This window comes from Cnephaeus nilssonii, assembly GCF_951640355.1.
Source record: "Cnephaeus nilssonii genome assembly, chromosome: 22".
Classification (NCBI taxonomy): domain Eukaryota; kingdom Metazoa; phylum Chordata; class Mammalia; order Chiroptera; family Vespertilionidae; genus Cnephaeus; species Cnephaeus nilssonii.
The window spans coordinates 3,203,071-3,221,834 of record NC_137093.1 but is presented as its reverse complement, the minus strand read 5'-3'; the positions used below and the strand labels follow the sequence as shown (position 1 = coordinate 3,221,834).

The window sequence follows — 18,764 nt, the reverse complement described above, 5'->3', positions numbered from 1 at the left end:
CTGCAGGTGAGGACAGTTAGGGGTGACCAGGATGGCAGGGAGGGCAGTTAGGGGCAATTGGGCCAGCAGGGGAGCAGTTAGGCATAGATGAGGCTGACAGGGGAGTGGTTAGGGGGTAATCAGGCTGGCAGGCAGAGCATTTAGGGACAATCAGGCAGGCAGGCAGGCGAGCGGTTGGGAGACAGCAGTCCTGGATTGTGAGAGGGATGTCCGACTGCCCATTTAAGCCTGATACCAGTGGGCTTAAATGGGCAGTTGGACATCTCTCAAGGGGTCCCAGATTGGAGAGGGTGCAGGCTGGGCTGAGGGACACACCCCTCCCCTTGCATGAATTTCATGCACCAGGACTCTAGTCCTATATAATAAAAGCCTAATATGCTAATTATCTGACTGTTCAGTCGACCATTTGACCAGTCGCTATGACACTCACTGACCACCAGGGGGCAGACGCTCCAATTGGTAGGTTAGCTTGCTGCTGGGGTCTGGCTGATCGGAACTGGATGAGATGGGCTGGACATGCCCTGGAACCCTCCCGTGGTCCCTCCCCTGCTGGCCAATCTCCTGCTGTCCCTCCCCAGCCTCTAATATATTTCTTCTAATTAATTTCCTTTCAGTGTGCATGAATTGGTGCACCAGGCTTGTAATATATATATATATATATATATATATATATATATATATATATTCCTCACCTGAGGATATTTTTCCATTGATTTTTAGGGAGAGTGGAAGAGAGAGGAAAAGACTGAGAGAAACACATCAATTGGTTGCCTCTTGCACACGCCCTGGCCAGGAGCCTGCAGCCTAGGTACATGTCCTTGACCAGAATTGAACCTGGGACCCTCCGCAGGCCGACACTCTATCCACTGAGCCAAACCAGCCAGGGCTCCCTTTGTCCACATTTTACTAGGACTGTTGGTCTTCCTGGTGTTGAGTTGTACGAGTTCTTTGTATATTTTGGAAATTAAACCCTTATCATCGGCAAGTATGTTTTCCCATCAATAGATGAGTGGATAAAAAGCTGTGGTACATTTACACAATGTAATACCATGTGGCCTTAAAAAAGAAGGATTTCTTACCCTTTGCAACAGCATGGAGGGACCTGGAGAGTATTAAGATAAGCAAAATAAGTCAGACGAAGACAAATATCACACGATCTCACTTATATGTGGAATCTAATGAACAACATAAACTGACAAACAAAATAGGTCCAGAGGCCTGATGCCTGGAACAGACTGACGACCCAACAAGAAAATATAACCCTTGTAAACATATATGCACCCAATATGGGAGCACCTACGCATGAGAAAAACCCACAAAACTCTTGGAGGACTTTAAGGAAGAGATTGACAGCAATACAAACATAGTATTAACACCCCACTGATATCACTGGATAGATCTTCTAGACAAAAAATCAACAAGGAAACAGAGGCCTTAAACAACACACTAGATGAGTCGGCTTTAATTGATATTTACAGGACACTTCATTCAGCTGCTTGCTGAGGGTGCGAGGGTCCGGGACATCCCGAAGGAGCCGAGGCTGGGTATCGCCCGGGGGCCTCAGCCTGCAAGGTCTGCAATCCCCGCTGCGTCTGCAGCAGCGCCTGCACGGCGCGGGGATTGGTAAGGACGGAGAGTGACTCTGGGTTCGGCACCTGCTGCAGGGAGACTGGGAGCTGCTCCTGAAGCTGGGGGTTCCCGTGAAGAGCGCACGTTCACCATCAACTGGCGGCAAAGTTCTGGGCAAGTGTCTGCATCATGCTGTGCGTGTGGGGGCAGAGATCATGTTCTGCATCCGCCGGGGCTCTCTGAGATCTGCTGGAGCAGGGCCTGCATTTCCGGGCTGTTGAACGTCCCTGGCCCCAGGCTAGCCGTATTGATCCCAAAGGGGTTCGAGGCTGTACCTGGCTGGTCCCCGATCCTCCGATGTCCTCCCCACCAGCCCCGGGAGGTGGTGGGTGTGGGGCTCCAGGGGTTTGGGAGGGGCTCTCGATTCTCAGTCCTCAGTGGCTGGGAAAATGAGCTGTCAGAGTTCCCGGCCAGGGAAGAGAAGGGATTGTTGCCAAACTGTTCCCGGGCAGCCCTGAACATGGGCTCCTGGATGTCGGTGTACGTGCAGCGGAGGGCGCTACACCCTCCAGGGATGGGATGCTCTCCAGGTTGCTGAGGGCCCGGTCCTGGTTCTGCATCATCTCCTGCATCATGGCTGGATTTCAAGCAAGCTCCATCGTCTGCCTCATGAGCTCGGGGTTGTTGAGCATGTGGCTGATCTCAGGTTTCCGCTCCATCAGCTGCTGCATCTGGGGGTTGGCCGTGATCATGTGGCCCATCAGGTCAGGGTTAGACATCATGTCCTGGACCAGGGGGTTCTCCATGATCTGCGACAGCATCTCAGGATTGGACATCAGTTGTCTCTGCATCTGTTGCTGCAGCTTCATGAAGTTGGCGGAGGCCAGACCCAGGCTGCCTAGGCCAGGATGCCCCCATAGCTAGAGATATGGATGTGGTAGCACTGGAGGGCCCGGGCCCTCCCCAGCCCCTCGGGAGGGATGCCCCCCCCCCCCACTGCTCCTCCTGCTCCCACTGCCAGCATCCGAAGTGGCACTGCCAGGGGTGGAGGGCTGGGCAGGGTGGCAGGTGAAGCAGGCGTGGTGGAGGGTGCTGAGGCAGGTTCCGGAGTAGAGGGGGGAGAAGCAGTGGCAGCAGCTGGATCTCCAGCCTTCTGAGGGTTCTTGATGACCAGATGGACAGTAAGCCTATCCTTGATTCCATGCTGGTTCCGTGTGTCCCCATCCTTGAGGATCTTGCCTGTGAAGATCAGGACCAGCTGATCCTTAAACCTCCGGGAGATTTCCTCTTTGAACTCCTTGACTGAGGCACGATGGCTGATCACAATTTCCTCCTTGTCCTTGGGGGTCTTGACGGTGACCCGAATGGGGGGCCTCCTCTCGGTCCTGTTCAGCTCTGCCATGTGGCCACCGCCCCCCGGCTGCCTGCCAGCATACCCCAGCTCCCCCTTCTCTGTCTCCTTTATGACTTGTTTAGAAGTCTATTTTGTCAGATGTGAGTATTGCTACCCCAGCTTTTTCTTCAATTCCATTTGCATGGAAAAATGTTTTTCATCCTTTTACTTTCAGCCTGTGTGTATCTTTTGCTCTGTGTTGGGTCTCCTATAGATAGCATACTTATGGGTTATGTTTTCTTATCCACTCAGCTAGCCTATGTCTTTTGAGTGGATCATTTAATTCATTTATGTTTAAGGTTATTATTGACTAGAGGCCCGGTGCACAAAATTCATACACTGGGGGGAGAGGGGGTGTGGGGTGGTGGTGTCCCTCAGCCCAGCCTGCACCCTCTCGCAGTCTGGGACCCCTTGCTTCTTACTGCTCAGCCAGAAGCCGGGCTCCCTGCTCCTTAGCACTGCCGTGGAGGTGGGAGAGGCTCCTGCCACTGTCGCTGTGCTCACCAGCCGTGAGCCTGGCTTCTGGCTGAGTGGCACTCCCCCTGTGGGAGTGCACTGACCACCAGGGGGCAGTTTCTGCGTTGAGTATGTGCCCCCTGGGGGTCAGTGTACGTCATAGCGACCAGTCGTTCCACCGTTCGGTCAATTTGCACATTAGGGTTTTATTATATAGGATAGGTACTTCTTTATTGCCATCTTCCCCTCTATACCTATGTTCCTCTTCCTCTCTCCCTAGATTTCTTCTTCTTAAAGCATTCCCTTTAACATTTCTTGCAATGCTGGTCATGTACTCCTTTAGCCTTTTCTTTTGTCTTGGATGCTTTTTATTTCCCCTTCAGTTATGAATGATAGCCTTGCTGGATAGAGTAGTCTTGGATTCAGATCCTTGCTATTCATTACTTTGAATATTTCATGCCAATACTTCTGGCCTGAAGTGTTTCTGATGAGAAATCAGCTGACAGTCTAATGGGAACTCCCTTGTAGGTAACTTTCTGTCTCTCTCTTGATGTCTTTAAGATTCTTTCTTGTCTTTAATGTTTATCATTTTAATTATGATGTGTCTTGGTGTGGGTCTCTTTGTATTCATCTTGCTTGGAACTCTCTGTGCTTCCTGAACTTGTGCGATTCTTTTCTTCACCAGGTTAGGGAAGTTTTCTATCATTATTTCTTTAACCTTTTGCACTTGGATGTCGAGATTAAAATTACTCTTTGAATGTATCAATAATTTGAAATATAAAAAAATCCAAATAAATAAGTTTGTATGAAAAGAAACTCCATTTTTTTATTCTACTGCCGTGCTTTGTAAAATCTGGGGTATTTAAAAAGTTAAATCCCGAGTAGAATAAAGGAATCGAGAAAAAAGCAAGCGAGTGCAAAGGGTTAAATATGTTTCTCTATTCCTTGCTTACTTTTTTCTCCTTCTGATAACCCTATGATGCGGATGTCATTATGTTTCATGTTATCCCAAAGTTCCCTTAAATATCCTCCTGCTTTTTAATTCTTTTTTTCTTGTTTCTCCTTTACTTGGGTGTTCTTTTTCCACCTTTTCTTCCAAGTCACAGATTTGATCCTCCATTTCATTCAACGTACATTTATATTTTCCTGTGTATTTAAAAAAAAATATTTTATTGATTTTTAACAGAGAGGAAGGGAGAGGGATAGAGAGTTAGAAACATTGATGAGAGAGAAACATCGACCAGCTGCCTCCTGCACACCTCCCACCGGGGATGTGCCCACAACCAAGGTACATGCCCTTGACCAGAATCGAACCTGGGACCTTTCAGTCCGCAGGCCGATGCTCCATCCACTGAGCCAAAACGGTTTTGGCTTTCCTGTGTATTTTTGATGTTAGATATGTTATTCTTCATTTCCAACTGGTTCTTGTTCATGGTTTCTATTTTCTTTTTCATGCTGTTGTAGTTCCCACTAAGTTCCTTGTAATTCTCACTAAGTTCCTTGAGCATTCTTCTAACCATTACTTTGAACTCTTTATCTGATAAATTGCTTGCCTCCGTTTCATTTAGCTCTTTTTCTGGGGATCTTTTCTTACAATTGGGGATTGTTTCTTTGCATCCCAGTCTTTGTGGGGTGGCGTTGTGTAGTAAGTGTCCTGTGGAACCCAGTGGTGCAGTCTCCTTGATCTCCTGAGCTGGATGCTCTGTGAATGTCCCTCGTATGGATTATGTGGGCTCTGTTGTTGTAATTGGGTCTCAATTGCTGTTGGCCCATTCATGTGTGGGATCAACCCTCAGGCTGGCTGACTGTGAGGCTCAACTCCAACCACATCATGCAAGTTGCTATACAGGTACACTCCTGTCTCCACATCCTTAATCACCTGAAAATTGATACAGCTTTCTAAATATTGTTAGATCTGTTCACTTCTCCACATGTCCTATTTGGAGCACCACAAAAACTTCCTAACTATGGTTCCAATGTGGTCCTCTGTAAATGTGCTGCCTTTCTTTCTGAAAGGCAAATTGGTCATAAAGCCTTAAAGGTAAAGTTCAAACTTAACCCAGATTGAAAGGCCCTGCATGATCTGTTCCCTGCTTATCTAATCGCATTCTCACCACTCTCCATTCCAGACATTTACATCTTTTTTCAGTATTGTGAATCTCTTTGCTCAACCTCATCTGGGCCTTTGCCAAGGCTGATCATTCTGAATCTCACTTTTTATGTCACTTGCTCTGGGACATTTTTTTCTTAAATGCTCTCCTGTTCCACACACTGGGGTTAGATGCCCACTTACTCATGTGTTCCCATTTATTTTCTAATGCTTACTGGATGCCAGGCACCATTCTATGTGTTTTATAAAATCAACTAATTTAAATTTCACAGAAACCATAGATGTAGATACTATTATTATAATCTTCATTATACAAATGAGACAATGGAGGCACAGAGAGGCTTAGTACTTTTCCCAAAGTCACACAGCTAGTAGAGCTTGGATTTGAATTGACAATATAGCACTAGAGTTTGTGATATTATGTTATGCTGCCTGCAAATTCATATGCATTATAATTGACTATTATATTTCCTTGTGATTTTTAGTTCATTGAGAGTAAAGATTATGTCAGGTTTATTCATTGTTGTATTCCCAGTGGGAAGATTAGCCCATAATCTTTTAATGTAAAAAAAAAATCAATGACTGAACAAAGCAATTAGTTAAGATACAGACATGTTAGATGGATAAGAAAAAAGTTATAGGGTTTCTAGCTAATAGAACAATGCTCTGATAATTATCTGACATTATGTTGAAAGATCTCTAATTTGCATGTTATACATCATGAGAACTGATGCTCTGGTCAAGTGCCTTATATATATATAGTAGTTGATCAATAATCCTTGTTTAATTTGTAAACTTTTCACTTTTGAATTAATGTAAGATTTTTGAAACATCATAAAAATGATTATGAAGAATTCCTATATACTCTTTACTTAACTTCCCCAAATGTTAACATATTAATAACCATAATGCAATGATAAAGCCAGGAATTAACTATTATTCCATTAACTAATTACAGATATTATCTGATTTCCCTTAACTGTCTCCAGGACTCAATGCAGGATTACCCATTGCATTTATTTGTCATGTCTCTTTAGTTTTTTAAAAAACTGATTCATATCCTCGATGCTTCTAAAGAGCACTGGTCAGTGAAGTTGTAGACGACCCCTCTATTTGGGCTTGTATGAGTTTCCTCATGATTAAATTTTGGTTATGCATTTTGGTAAGGATACGTCATACATGACATGTCCTTCTCAGCACACCATATTGTTTGTATATTTCATTACTGGTGACAGTAACTTTGACTCCTTGGTTCAGGAGATATATGCCAGTTTTTTTCTCACTGTGAACTTATTATATTTCTCATGGTAACTAATAAGTATATTATAGAGAGATACTCTGAGACTGTAAATATCCTGTTTCTGGTCATATTGTTAACCACAAATTTTAACATCTTTTTTAAAAAAAATTTTAAACATATTTTTATTGATTTCAGAGAGGAAGGGAGAGGGAGAGATAGAAACGTCAATGATGAGAGAGAATCATTGATTGGCTGCCTCCTGCACACTCCCCACTGGGAATCAAGCCCACAACCCAGGCATGTGCCCTTGACAGGAATTGAACCCGGGACCCTTTAGTCCGCAGGCCGATACTCTATCCACTGAGCCAAATCAGCTAGGGCAAATTTTAACATCTTTTGATAATGCTTCTCTAAAACAATTATTACTGTGGTATTTGCAATTGATGATTTTCTATTGCCATCATCCTTTCTACAATTATTAATTGGAGTGTTCCTGTCAGAAAGAACTTCTCCTTTTCTTCCATTTACCTACTTTTTGATTTAATCACATTGATATCAATATAGACTTAAATATTTGTTTTATTCTGCTGATTATACTTAATCATTATCATTTTTATTTTGTTGCCCAAATTGTCCCAGATTGCAAAGCCCCATCAAGTTAGCTTGCGTTATTGCAATATGACCCCATCATTTTTGAGTACCTCCTTCCTGGCTGGTGCCACAAGCTGTTCCAAGCTCACTCTGATGTAGTCAGCCGTCTTTTAAAGAAGGCCTGCTTCCTTTTTACTGGAGACTAATATTTAGAAACAAAAATCTTACCACTAGGTGCTCACTGCTACCAGGGGTCATTGTTTCTTCACTCAGTGGGCAGAGCTAGGAAATATATTCATGTGTGACACACACACACATCTTTACTTATCGATGCATTGAATTCAATCCCAACACTCAGAGTTCATTCTAGTCTTTCCCTTTTTTATTTATAATTCATTCTTCCAACAGTAAAAACACCTGGTCCTTATTATTAACAATATATTTACTTACTTGCTCAATCTTAAATTACACGCAAAGCAGTTTCAGAATTGCCAACCTATAACCTGTTTGAAAGAAAAACTTACTAATTAGAGCACAATACTGTGTTCTCTTCAGTTTTAAAGCATATAGTTTAAATTACTTCCCAAAGTTCCTTCCCCCCCTCACACCCTTTATTGTGGTTACGTTATTAATTTGTAATAAAGTCAATACATGTTTTTAAAAGTAAACAATATTGGTACAAATATTTTGAAAAACATCGTGGATGTGGAATAGTCTCTTTCCCGCTCACACAGCCCTGGAGAAGTGTTCCAGGCGGGCCCTGCAGAGGCTGGAGGGAGACCGGAGCTCTGATTACTCCTTTCCCCCTGCCGTTCCGTTATCTCCTCTTCCTTCGGTGCTCTGGGGAGAAACTCTCACAGGTGCTTTAAAAGGCTGAATCTCCATCTGTCCCACTGCACTGAGCTCCCCGCTGCCTCGGCCTCAGCCCAGATAAAACCTTTTGGTAAATGTCGTTTTCCCACGCGGGGAGTTTTCTATGCCAATGTCAGTCCTACAGGGATCAAGCATCTTAGCAATCCTTTTGCCTGTCTCTTGGGTTGAAAGAGGCCACCAGGTGGCGCCCCCGAATCTACTGCCGTCCCATTTTACCTTAAATTTTTTTTTTTTTTTTTTGCTTTTTAAGTCAGCTTCTCCAGTGGTTAAGTGGGCTTTAGGAAGCAATTGCATTTCTGAGAAGGGGAGAGACGTTCTATTTGCATTTTTTAATTAGTTAAGAAAATTCTTGCCATTTATGTCTTCGGCTCAGCTCTCAGTAAATACCCATTTAGGCTCTGTCTTTGTTTTTGCCTAAAAACCTTGGGCACCTTCCCTTTTCCTTTAATTAAAACTTGATTCAGAGAAAAACAAAGATACAAATTTGTTGACAGCCGCAATGGGCAGTCTTCACAATGACCGTGCCTGCGTCCGGGCCCATCAGCCTGGGTTCCCTAGAGATGCCTCCCCCCCCCGGAGGGCCCGCTTGGTTGTCCCGGACTGTGGTTTCCTGTGTGCGATCTGAAGGGATAGTGAACTCCCAGGTCTCAAACACCAAGGCCCCGGGGCCAGGGCATGAGGTAAGCCTATGAAGAGGTTAAAGAGCTGGGCCAAGACAACAGGAAGTGGTGTTGACTAAACTAGCACTGGAAAGTGCATGCCCTGCTAAAATGCATTCAAATTTAAACTTTTAAAAATAATTATTGACCATTTGTGTCTTTTATTTTATTTTATTTTTACATTTTTTATTGTTTAAAGTATTGCGTATGTTTCTTTTCCCCCCATTGACCTTTCCCCGCCTGCTCCCTTCCCCCAGCACAGGCCTCATCCCCCTACGGTCTGTGTCCATGAGTTATGCTTATATGCATGCATACAAGTCTTTAGGTTGATCTGTTACCCACGCCCCCGCACCCAGCCCTGCCTTCCCTCTGAGGTCTGACGGTATGTTCGATGCTTCTCTGTCTCTGGATCTATTTTTGTTCATCAGTTTATGTTGTTCATTATATTTCACAAATGAGTGAGATCATGTGATATTTATCTTTCTCCAACTGGCATACTTCCCTTAGCATAATGCTCTCCAGGTCCATCCATGCTGTTGCAAATGGTAAGAGTTCTTTCTTTTTTACAGCAGTGTAGTATTCCATTGTGTAGATGTACCACAGTTTTTTAACCCACTCATCTGCTGATGGGCACTAGGCTGTTTCCAAATCTTAGCTGTTGTAAATTGTGCTGCTATGAACATAGGGGTGCATATATCCTTTCTGATTGGTGGTTCTGATTTTTGGGGATATATTCCTAGAAGAGGGATCACTGGGTCAAATGGCAATTCCATTTTTAATTTTTTGAGGAAACTCCATACTGTCTTCCACAGTTGGCTGCACCAGTCTGCATTCCCACCAGCAGTGCACGAGGGTTCCTTTTTCTCCGCATCCTCGCCAGCACTTGTCATTTGGTGATAGCCATTCTGACAGGTGTGAGGTGGTGCCTCATTGTTGTTTTGATTTGCATCTCTCCAATGATCAGTGACTTTGATCATGTTTTCATATGTCTCTCAGCCTTCTGTATGTCCACTTTTGAAAAGTGTCTATTTAGGTCCTTTGCCCATTTTTTGATTGGTTTAATTTTCCTTTTGTTAAGTTGTATGAGTTCCCTATAAATTTTGGAGATTAAACCCTTATCTGATGTAACATTGGCAAATATGTTCTCCTAGGCAGTGGGCTTTCTTGTTGTTTTGTTGATGGTTTCTTTTGGTGTGCAGAAGCTTTTTATTTTGATGTAGTCCCATTTTTTTTTCTCTTTAGTTTCCATTGTCCTAGGAGCTGTATTGGTAAAGATATTGCTATGACATATGTCTGATATTTTGCTGCCTATGGATTCTTCTAAGATTTTTAAGGTTTCCCACCTTACGTTTAAGTCCTTTATCCATTTTGAGTTTATTTTTGTGTATGGTGTAAGTTGGTGGTCTAGTTTCATTTATTCGCATGAAAATGCCCAATTTTCCCAACATCATTTATTGAAGAGACTGTCTTGACTCCATTGAATGCTCTTGCTTCCTTTGTCAAATATTAATTGAGCATCATGGCTTGGGTTGATATTTTGGGTCCTTGTTAAAAAACTTCAAGTTGACCAAACAAAATACTTCTGGGCATTGAATGTGTCCAGAAAGCTGCTAGTTTCCAGTTCTTGGATTTCTTCTGTGAATGCTCTGTCATTTGTTCATGTTCTTCTGTCTGCTTGGAATATTGCAGTCACCATTGCTCTCCATCACCTCTGCATGTCTAAGTCCCAATGCACTCTTACAGAGCCCGTTTAAATGCCACCCACTCCAGGCAGTGTCCCTTGATGTCCCAAGGTTTTTATTCTCTCTCTAAATAAAAAAGCATTTCCTCTCTCCTCTGAATTTGTCTAGCAGTCTCATGCACCTCTTCGTGGCCCTTATTGCTTTTCCTGTTGTGGAGTGTTATTGACATACTGGTCATCGGTCTTTTCCTACATGTATATCTTTAAGCTCCTGTGGGCAGATTTCATGTGTAATTGAGTTTTGTATCTTTACCATCTGGAAAATCAGTTTAAAAATATTTATTATCGAGTGCTTACTCTGTGCACTACATTCAGTCCATAGTAGAGAGGACTTGATAAGTGTTTGCTGAATGAATGGTGTTAGATGGCCAACCAGAATAATGAAAATGAAAAAGACATCCCTGGCTGGGTGCTCATTTGGCTGGAGTGTCATCCTGTAGAACAAAAGGTTGCAGATTTGATTCCTGGTCGGGGTGGGTATGGGAGGCAACCAATCAATGTTTCCCTCTCACATCAATGTCTCCCTCTCTCTCCCCCTAAATTTCTAAAAATAATCAATAAAAACATATCCTTTAGTGTGGCTCAGGTTGCTGGTTTGATTCCTGGTCAGTGCACATGCCTGGGTTGTGAGCTCGATCCCCAGTAGGGGGCGTGCAGGAGGCATCTGATCAATGATTCTCTCTCATCATTGATGTTTCTATCTCTCTCTCCCTCTCTCTCTAAAAATCAATTTAAAAAATCTTAAAAACAAAACAAAACATATCCTCGGGTAAGGATTAAAAAAGAAAAAGGCAGACAATACCAAGTGTTAGCGATATGTGGAGCAACTCTCACACTCTGCTGGCCTCCACAACCGTGGACTTCAAGTGTCCTCCCATCATTAACTTACCTTGCCTGGCAAGAGGGATTGTGCAGATTAATTACGGTTACTAATCAGCTGACTTTGAGATTGGGAAATTATCTGAGAGGGTCCAGTTTAACCCCAGGAGCCCTTTAAAAGCAGTTTCTTCAGCTGGTGACAGAGAGGGAGTGGGAGGTCTGCAAAGCAGGAGGAGGACTCGTGCATTGTTGCGGACTTACAGTGGGCCCTAAGCAAGAGCCCCCCTCAGCCTTCGGCCCGCAGGGATGGGAGCTCGGGCCCACCTGCCCACAAGGAACGATTCTGCCCAAACGGAATGGGGTTGGAAGCGGGTCTCCCCCAGAGCCCCCGGGTCCGAGCCCAGCCCCTGGCACCTCGGTTTTGAGGTTTTGACTTGTGAGAACTTAAGAGCAGCCGGCGAGCCTGCCTGGGCTCTGACCTCCGGAGCTAGGAGACAAGAAATGAGTGCCTTTTAGCTGCTAAGTGTGGCCATTTGTTATGCAGTAATAAAAGTAAAATAAAATAAAATAAAATAAGTGAGCACAGCACTCGGCCAGCACTTCGGAGAGCCCCACCAAGAATGACGGTACAAGCCAGGCCCCGCGGCCAGCCCTGTGGAGCCGCCTTCTGAGGGTGCAGCCGGGCAACACGAGGGATGGGAGCCAGCACCCCGCGCTCCCTCCACCCCTGACTCGCCCACAGCGAGGAAAGCAGTGGCCGCTGCGGGGAGCCCCGCTTGGGGGCTTGTAATGCACAGCCTGGCACCACTGGGCCAGTGCCCAGCTTGTCACCCCGGAGCTGTAACCGCCCGCACGGCGCCTGCTGCGGCCCAGACTTCAAACTCCGGCGGCCTCACTCCCGGGCAGACCCTTGCGCTCCAGCCCTCTGCCTCCCCCCCCCCCCCCCCGCTGCCCCCCTCCCCGCTGCCCTCCCCCCCCCCCCGCTGCCTCCCCGCCCCTGCGCCCCCACAGCCCGCCCGCTGCCCCCCTCCCCGCTGCCTGCCCGGAGGTGGAGCCCTGCCGGGTGCTCAGGGCGCAGAGGGGCCCAGTGGCTCTGGTGAGTGTGCTCCAGGGCCAGCTCAGCTTCTGGGAGAAAGGTGAGAGGAAAGTGTATTTTTTCAAATGGGAAGACACATACTTACCTCCCAAGGGCATTGTTCAGTGGTAACGGTAGGAAAGCAAACACCATGTAGCCATTGGAAAGATGGGGCCCTAGCCGGTTCGGCTCAGCGGAGAGAGCGGCGGCCCAGGCTTGACTCCTGGTCAGGGCACAGGCCCCGGTGGAGGGCTGATCCCCAGTGGGGGGCGTGCAGGAGGCAGCCGATCCATGATTCTCTCCTCATTGATGTTTCTGTCTCTCTCACTCCCTCTCCCTTCCTCTCTGAAATCAACAACAAGGATACGGGGGATGCTCTCTCTGTAGATGAGGAACAGACCAAGGTCATGAACAGCAGACAAGGGCAAGGCCAGGGCAGCTGCCACTTGCCTACTCTGCTGCGGAAAGGTCTGTGTGAGTGCAGGCTGTGTGGGTGCAGGATATTTCTGGTAACAACGATTGCCTTGGGGGAGAACGGGATGGCTGGGGGATACGTTGTTTTACTGTTTACCTTTTGTACCTTTTCAATCCACATGCATGAAATATCTATAAAAATAAATACTTTTTTTGGAGAGAGATGGTAGGAGCTTAGCAACTGTTTGCTGTCCCCCCACTCCCTTCCCCTAACACACACACTCGCACACACACAACTAGAACTCCTTGTGCACACAAGCCCTCCTTCACATGCACACCTAACAGTCATCATGCGGCCACATGCTCTCCCTTATTACCACATAGCCCACGTATGCATACAAAGGCAGCGTGCATCTTTTGTACTCACAGACGTCGCATGCGTGTACCCAACAAGCACAGCTCGTTGACCCTCTACCCACACCTGTGCCTGCTTCATACGTGGGTACACCTGGGCAGATGCCCCCAATAACAAGATGAAACAGGTTAAAAAAGTCGCTTATTCAAAAGCACTAGTGGGTCCTAATTATAGGTGACTATGAAACGCTAATTAGGGGAGGGCTCATTAGCCACTAAATAAGGGAGGAGAGTGGCAGCCCGGAATTAAAAGACCTGAGTGACACAGGCAGCTTCCTCAGACAGTAAGGAGCGGGGCTTAACTGCCCTCTGACAGAATGGGACGTGTAGACAGGGCGGAGGGGCAGGTGGGAGCCCTCAGGGAAAGCCCCCCCCCCCCCCCCCCCCCCGCACCCCAGCATCTGCCCGGAGCATCAGAGGAAAACGGTCATCTGCCTGCGGTGGAGCCCGAACTCACCGCTGCACGCTGCGCTCCCTCCACTCTGAGCTCCCTCTGGGTGCCCTCCGGGGTCCTGAGTCCCCACCTCTCAAACCCATTCCTGGGGGCTGCCAACGCCGCCTTGAGGGAGGGCGGGGCTCTGAGCCTGCCTCAGCCACTCGTCAGAGGCGTGACCTTTTGACCCTGTTTCCTCAGTTGCAAATGGACTGATAACATCCGTGTTCCCTGCGAACAAGCACAGGATGGTAACAGAGCTTCTATCTCTCTATCCCTCTCCCTTTCTCTCTAAAAAATCAATAAAAATATATTATAAAAAGAAAAGAAAGTGCTTTTAAAACTGCCAGCGGCTGCATGATTAGTAGCCAGTATGGAGCAGTGCCAGGAGGACAGGGGTCAGAGCTTAGTCATCTTTGCTCTCAGGTTCCCGGAGCCTTTACCTGTTAGGGTGGAACTGGGGAGTTGTTCTCACGGTGGGTAAGTGACAGACCAGAGCAAATGGGCTACCTTTCCCCGGGTGGACACAAGTAATACACCCGTGGAAATGGGATGTGTAGTGGCCATACCATCAATTCTAACGGTAATTGAGCATTTGCTGTGTATCAGGTGCCATTTTAAGCAGTTTACATCTATTCGCTTACTTGAGACTCACAGTGTCCCCTAAAGAGGGAGTCCATTGTCAGCATCGTTCCCTTTTAAAGATGAGGAAATAGGGTCTCAAGTTACGGAACTTACCCAAGCCATCCTGCTAGTAAGGAGGAGAGCAGGTCTTGAACCAAGCCAGTCTGGCTCCTCAGCCTAACTCTTCAGTTTTTATAGTTTATTGGTTTTTAGAGAGAGAGGAAGGGAGAAGAGAGAAACTTGGCTGTGAGAGCATAGCATCAATCAACTACTTCCTGCACATCCGCTACCAGGGATCAAGCCCACGACCAGAATAGAACCAGCAACCGTACGGTGCACTGGACGACGCCCAACCAACTGAGCCACACCAGCCAGGGCTTCAGCCTATATTCTGAACTGAAGTTTAGAGACGGTAAGTAACTTGCTCAGTCAGTTTATAAGAAGAACGAAAAATGTGCTGTCTAGCCGGGGCCAAGTGTGGGAGGCAACCAGTCAATGTGTCTCTCTCACCTCTCTCTCTCTCTCTCTCTCTCTCTCTCTCTCTCTCTCTTCTCCCTCCCTTCCACTCTCTCTAAAAATCAATGGAAAAGTTATTCTCTGGTGAGGATTAAAAAAAAAAAGAATGTTTCTTTAAAAGGAAACCTGTCTAGCATTTGTCTTCAGGCAGCCCTGTTTGGCTAGGGAGGGTCTGCTGGGAGCGAAAGGAAGCAGAGAAACTGAAGGCTGAGCGTGGTCATTTTGAACTCCCGCTTAGCATTTGACATCTTATGAGGTGTTTTCTGGTTGGTGCAGGACCTTTCTGAAACAAGGCCCTGGGTGAATAATAAATAGCGATGCGACATTCTTCAACAGTCCCCACAGCTGTCACACGTGGGGAAACAGACTCATTAGGTGACTTGCCCAAGTTAGGTGCAGGCCAAACTCAAACACCTGTCTTAGAAATGTCCACCCAGCAGCCGCTCCCTCCCTGTGCCGCCCACAGAGATGTGAGAGCAGCTGGACCGTACATTCCTCACGCGGTGGGGAAGCGGACACGGGAAATGAGTCGGTGATAGAGGAGACATCGCGAAGCAGTACAACGGAAGATGAGGGGACAGCGGCTCCCAGATGGCCAGGGGCAGTCGGATTCTGTGCACGTAAGACATTTGTGCACAGAGATGGGACGTGCTGAGTAGGGGAGCTGCCCACAGCCCAGGCAGCACTGACTGGACCTCCTGCGTGGAGCCCTTTGTTGCCACAAGGGTTTCTTCTCTGTCCTTCTCTTCAGCTGCCTGCGCGTTTCATTAGGACTCAGACTGGGGCCGGGGGTTGGTGCCCTGCACCTCTTCTCCCCAGCATTCTCATCATGTTAATTTGTTGAGCTGCCTAATTACCTAAATACTTCTGGCCAATAAACAGGGTGGGGGTGTTGGGGCTGGCGTACCTGTCGCCTTCCTTCTCCCCCTCCCTAACCCCCCACCGCTCTCCCCCCTGCAGTGCCATCCCTTCTCAATTCAAAAGGCCTAGCAGTTTCCGTCGGAGTGTAGAGCTCCATTTCCCTCGAATATTAATAATTATGACATTAGAAGGGTGATCTGTTGCAATTCAGCCTTTCTATTTGTAGGCTGGTGGCTGCATATCAATGGCATGATTAGGCAAATGAAATCAGATTGGCACTGTTATGAAATATTTACATGGCCAGAATGCATATGCTTCAATCTCATTGTTCCCATTATTAAGCCATTTTATAATCTCATAACATTGAGACTCACACTTTGCATTTCTAATTAACTCGAGGAGTGACTTCGCTGGGAGTTAATTGCAGCTTGTGCATTCTTCTACACACAAACTCACGGAGGCACAAACTCCGGCTGCATTCCCGCGACTCACCCCCAAGATGGCATCCAGGCTGCGTTTGTTGTAAACTGTCCTCTCTGCCAGTTGAGAGAAGTGGCTGGGGACAGTGGTTTGCATTAAAATTTGGTGCAAATTACATGCAGGAACAGGCTGAGGGCAAGAGTCCCTTTTCCCTTTGCAGGGACTCCGTGCCTCCGGAAGGCCTTTCAGAGAAGCAGCTTGACGTGAGGCGGTGGCTTCGGCTCCTGGATTCCGGGGCTCAGTCACTCCTGTAAAACAGCAACAGTAATAGAGGTCTGGGGCATCCGAGCTGCTGTCACGCCGAGCTGTCACGGGGCCTTTGTTCGGAACGACCTCGGGAGGCAGCGAGTGCAGCTCGCCCTTTGTGGTTGGTCAGCAGCATTTGAAAGTCTAATCAGAAGTTCATCCCCAGAGTGGCCACTCCAGCTGCTTAATGGCCTTGTCTCCGGTTAACCTCAGAGCTCTGTGACTGCGCACAACTGGTGTCCGAGATGATCTCCTCGGGTGAAATGAGCGGTGTTCGAGCTCCATGGATCGGTGAGGAATATTCATCAGGCGCTTTCCCAGGCAGGGCCAGGGAGTGAGCCGGGAGCATGCCCGGGAGCCTACACTCTTCAGAGCGGTGCCGAGGCGGGGCATTGTGCCTGGTCATGTTCGGGAAGTTTATACCGGCCCTGGCTGCTTGGCTCTCGTTAAGCGAGTGTAGTCGGTAGTATTGCAATAACTATGTATGTTGTCTGATGGGCACTAGGTTTATCGGGGTGTTCACTTCATGAATGTCTAATCCCTGGGTTGTACACCTGAAACAAATATGTTCTTGTGCATCAGCTGTAACTGTGAATTTAACATGTAGTATGTATGTATTATGTATGTATTTACTTATTTGTTTACAGCTTCCAGGAATCTGTCTTGTACTTGCTCGGTGCCCTGCACACGCCTGCAGGAGCCGGGCGAGGCCCTGTGCCCATGGCCCAGGGAAGAGCCAGCTGGCGGCCCCACCCCCCGGAGGGCGGCGCCGGGAAAGCCCCCAGAGCTTGGGCACCGCATGCGATGCCGGGGGACAGGAGCTCCTGCCAGTCCGCCTCGCGGTCCTGAGGTGCCCACGCGGCTCCGCAGCTTCCGGACTGATGCTTCGTTGGTCCTTCTCCCCAGACGCGGGGCAGCTCCCAGCTCAGCGGCTCCTGCAGCTCGGACTTCCTGAGCTTGGGCTTGTCACCTCCCTGCCGAGTACTGTGGAGGGGGACACCACCGCACCCGGGGCCTTCGCCAGGGGACGCCAGGGGACGCCATGGGCAGCCTGAGAGAGGAAGCACTGAGGAGAGGGGGCTGGGGAGACGGAGGAGGGGGAGAGGGAAGGCCAGCGGCCTGACCTATTTGTGCCCTGGCCAGGCCCGCCCATGGCCAGGGATGGGGAAGAGTGAGGGAGGGCCCTCCCACCTGAGCCAATGTGGGGGTGCCAGAGCCCCCTCCACCATCCAGCCAGAACACACAGCTCTCTGCCCCGAGGAGCCCAAGACAGACAACAGGAGAGCCCCAGAGGGCAAGGCAGGGGCCTCAGTGAGTGGGCACCCAGGTTACCCGGCTCAGCCGGAGCTCCAGGCAGCCGCAGGAGGGGCCGTCTGAGGGGGTGGGGGTGGCTTGCGAGATGCTTGTTGGGGGAGTGGTCCTAAGCCCGGGATGATGTTCCCCCCTCACCCCAGGCTGTGTGTGTGGGGGGAGGGGGTGCTACTCACTCTAGTGAGCAGAGCCAGAGATGCTGCTAAACAGCCCACAGCGCACAGCGCAGCCCCTCGGACAGCAGAGCACAGCCCACCCCCACTGTCCTGCGGGAGGACAGAGCGTCCGTTCCCCGAGCTCCCGGGATGGCTGTGCGAGCTTCCGTGTCTCACAGCCGGTGCTCCCCTCCCCGACCCACATCCCACATCCACGGCCGGTGCTCCCCTCCCCGACCCTCATCCCACATCCACGGCCGGTGCTCCCCTCCCCGACCCACATCCCACGGCCAGTGCTCCCCTCCCCGACCCACATCCCACATCCACGGCCGGTGCTCCCCTCCCCGACCCTCATCCCACGGCCGGTGCTCCCCTCCCCGACCCTCATCCCACGGCCGGTGCTCCCCTCCCCGACCCTCATCCCACGGCCGGTGCTCCCCTCCCCTCCCCGACCCTCATCCCACGGCCGGTGCTCCCCTCCCCGACCCACATCCCACGGCCAGTGCTCCCCTCCCCGACCCACATCCCACGGCCGGTGCGCCCCTCCCCGACCCTCATCCCACGGCCGGTGCTCCCCTCCCCTCCCCGACCCTCATCCCACGGCCGGTGCTCCCCTCCCCTCCCCGACCCTCATCCCACGGCCGGTGCTCCCCTCCCCGACCCTCATCCCACGGCCGGTGCTCCCCTGTGGCAGAGTGGTCCGGGCCTCCCTCACTGTCACGCCCACCTCACGCGCCGTGGGAGCGAGAACAAGGTCCTCTCTCGTCTCAGTGGTTGGAGATTA

The 18,764-nt window shown here is 48.8% G+C and overlaps 1 pseudogene across 1 annotated transcript; it reads right to left on the bottom strand.

Annotated features, from left to right (window-relative positions):
• Window positions 1-1,488: 1,488 nt before the first annotated feature.
• On the bottom strand, window positions 1,489-2,971 carry LOC307094260 (ubiquilin-4-like; annotated as a pseudogene). Its single transcript has one exon. The product of its transcript is annotated as a ubiquilin-4-like (transcript).
• Window positions 2,972-18,764: the final 15,793 nt, after the last annotated feature.